Consider the following 3,945-nt stretch of genomic DNA (forward strand, 5'->3'; position numbering starts at 1 on the left):
GAAAACACTAGGTACTCATTAAGTGTCATGACTGTTATATTTTGGACTGGCTTACATCAAATTAGGAAGCAGATCAAAGATTATGTCAGCAGCAGTCTTCTTTAGAGCCAGGGTGGAAATTGCATATGTGGATGGGGTAAGATGGAGGTAGGAGTAGAAAGAACAAGAGAGAGTGTGGACAAGAGAGGAGAGGAAGCCCCAGACCTGAGTAACTCCTGTGTAGTTTAAGCATAGAATTTAATGGAATGGCTGATCTGTTCTGGATGGGTCCTATGGTCATGGACTCAATAAGAACAAGTTGGTTTGGATGGCTGTATAACAGAGGGAAAAAAAATATATATATATATTTTTAATATATATATTAAAATATATTTAATATATATTAAAAAAATAAAGTTATATATATATAACTTTTGAACTAAATAAGACCTGAATTTGAATTTTAGTCCTACTATTTATTAGCTTCCATTCATGGACAAGCTACTCAAACTTCTTTACCTTAGATTCTTCATTGATTAAAAATAAGTGTAACAAGAAATAAAAGGCATCCATATCGGAAAAGAAGTAGTAAAGGTATCACTTTTTGCAGATAATATGATCCTATACATCGAAAACCCCAAAGAATCCACAAAAAGACTACTAGAAACAATAAGCCAATACAATAAGGTCGCAGGATACAAAATTAACATACAGAAGTCAATAGCCTTTCTATATGCCAACAATGAAACATTTGAGAACGAACTCAAAAGAATAATCCCCTTCACGATTGCAACAAAAAAAATAAAATACTTAGGAATAAACATAACAAAGAATGTAAAGGACTTATATAATGAAAACTATAAACCATTGTTAAGGGAAATCGAAAAAGATATAATGAGATATAAGAATATTCCTTGTTTTTGGTTAGGAAGAATAAATATAATCAAGATGGCCATATTACCCAAAGCAATATACAAATTTAATGCAATTCCCATCAAAATTCCAATGACATTTTTTAAAGAAATGGAGCAAAAAATCATCAGATTTATATGGAACTATAAAAACCCCCAAATAGCCAAAGCAATTTTAAAGAAAAAGAATGAAGCTGGGGGCATTACAATACCTGACTTCAAACTATATTATAGGGCCATGACAATCAAAACAGCATGGTAGGCCCTGGCCGGTTGGCTCAGTGGTAGAGCGTCGGCCTGGCGTGCCGGGGACCCGGGTTCGATTCCCGGCCAGGGCACACAGGAGAAGCGCCCATTTGCTTCTCCACCCCCTCCCCCTCTCCTTCCTCTCTGTCTCTCTCTTCCCCTCCCGCAGCCAAGGCTCCATTGGAGCAAAGATGGTCCGGGCGCTGGGGATGGCTCCTTGGCCTCTGCCCCAGGTGCTGGAGTGGCTCTGGTCTGGTCGAGGCAGAGTGATGCCCCGAGGGGCAGAGCATCGCCCCCTGGTGGGCAGAGCATCGCCCCTGGTGGGCGTGCCGGGGTGGATCCCAGTCGGGCGCATGCGGGAGTCTGTCTGACTGTCTCTCCCCGTTTCCAGCTTCAGAAAAATTAAAAAAAATAAAAATAAAAATAAAAACAGCATGGTATTGGCAGAAAAATAGACATTCAGACCAATGGAACAGAATAGAAAGCCCAGAAATAAAACCACATATATAGTCAAATAATTTTTGATAAAGGGGCCAACAACACACAATGGAGAAAAGAAAGCCTCTTCAATAAATGGTGCTGGGAAAACTGGAAAGCCACATGCAAAAGAATGAAACTGCACTCCAGTTTGTTCCCCTGTACTAAAATTAACTCAAAATGGATCAAAGATCTAAACATAAGACCTGAAACAATAAAGTACATAGAAGAAGACATAGGTACTAAACTCATGGACCTGGGTTTTAAAAAGCATTTTATGAATTTGACTCCAAAGGCAAGAGAAGTGAAAGCAAAAATTAATGAATGGGACTACATCAGACTAAGAAGTTTTTGCTCAGCAAGAGAAACTGATAACAAAATAAACAGACAGCCAACTAAATGGGAAATGATATTTTCAAACAACAGCTCAGATAAGGGCCTAATATCCAAAATATACAAAGGACTCATAAAACTCAACAACAAACAAACAAACAATCCAATAAAAAAAATGGGAAGAGGACATGAACAGACACTTCTCCCAGGAAGAAATACAAATAGCCAACAGATATATGAAAAGATGCTCATCTTCTTTAGTTATTAGAGAAATGCAAATAAAAACTGCAATGAGATACCACCTCACACCTGTTAGATTAGCTATTATTAACAAGACAGGTAATAGCAAATGTTGGAGAGGCTGTGGAGAAAAAGGAACCCTCATACACTGTTGGTGGGAATGTAAAGTAGTACAACCATTATGGAAGAAAGTATGGTGGTTCCTCAAAAAACTGAAAATAGAATTACCTTATGACCCAGCAATCCCTCTACTGGGTCTATACCCCCAAAACTCAGAAACATTGATACGTAAAGACACATGCAGCCCCATGTTCATTGCAGCATTGTTCACAGTGGCCAGGACATGGAAACAACCAAAAAGCTCGTCAATAGATGACTGGATAAAGAAGATGTGGCACATATACACTATGGAATACTACTCAGCCATAAGAAATGATGACATCGGATCATTTACAGCAAAATGGTGGGATCTTGATAACATTATACGAAGTGAAATAAGTAAATCAGAAAAAACCAGGAACTGCCTTATTCCATACGTAGGTGGGACATAACAGTGAAACTAAGAGACATTGATAAGAGTGTGGTGGTTACGGGGGAGGAGGAGGAGGGAGAGGGAGAGGGAAAGGGGGAGGGGGAGGGGCACAAAGAAAACTAGATAGAAGGTGACAGAGGACAGTCTGACTTTGGGTGATGGGTATGCAACATAAGTGAATGACAAGATAACCTGGACTTGTTATCTTTGAATATATGTATCCTGATTTATTGATGTCACCCCATTAAAAATAAAATTATTAAAAAAAAATAAGTGTAACAATATCTTATTACAAATGTTTGGTTTGATGAGAAAATGAGTTACTATTAATTTCCTTTTTATGAATGGCACATTTGAACCTTATAAAGTATACTCCTTTATCTTGTTTCATGCCTTATTATGTTGTAGATCATGGTTAATAATCAATCATTGTTTTTAAAAACAAAACAAAAATCACAAAAATAATAACAATAGGAGTCCAGGATGTTATGCTTCATGCCACATTTTGAAGCCATAGCCAAAGCTTACTTTGCCATACAAACATTGGGCCTACCTGCCAGACCTGAAGGCAGAGGCTTCCCTAATGTTGCTCACAAGCAATAAACCCACCAAGTAAGCTTTAAAGAACCCTTCCTGGGATGTTCTGTCTGGAGCTCACTTGAGGGAAAGTGCCCTGTATGAATAACCAGCTGATTTATTTCTGAATAACTAGTGTCAAAATTGGTATACATATGCAGGTAGAGTGACATTTTCATTTTGCATTGATTTCAGGGCTGGTCACAGAGATAGAGTAAAAAAACTAATTTCCAAAGGTGTACTTAACCCTACTCTTTTCGTCTTTGAAGACCACTCTTCTATGATGATGATTTGTAACAATTTATTCTATTTACCAACATTCAAAATGAGCAATGCTTCGTAAGACCAAGTAGGCTTCTGACATAGCCCTTTAAGCATTCAAGTTCTAAACTCATCCTAACAGGTTATCATTATGACTTACACACAAAGGTAGCTGCAGTGGTATTCAACAGCACTGACATCTCAAAGGGAAGTAGCTTGAAGGTAACTTGAAGGTACAAAATGTTTTCCAAAAAATCAAGAGAAAAGCTTTCCAAGTGAACTAAGTTCTGAGGTCCAATCTTCTGAAACACCTACCTGAGTACCCTAGACATCCACAAGAAGTGGCTTCTGTTAATACCAGACTCACTGCTTTATTTCTCCTCCCCATCT

Source organism: Saccopteryx leptura, chromosome 5, assembly GCF_036850995.1.
Source record: "Saccopteryx leptura isolate mSacLep1 chromosome 5, mSacLep1_pri_phased_curated, whole genome shotgun sequence".
Taxonomy (NCBI): Eukaryota; Metazoa; Chordata; class Mammalia; order Chiroptera; family Emballonuridae; genus Saccopteryx; species Saccopteryx leptura.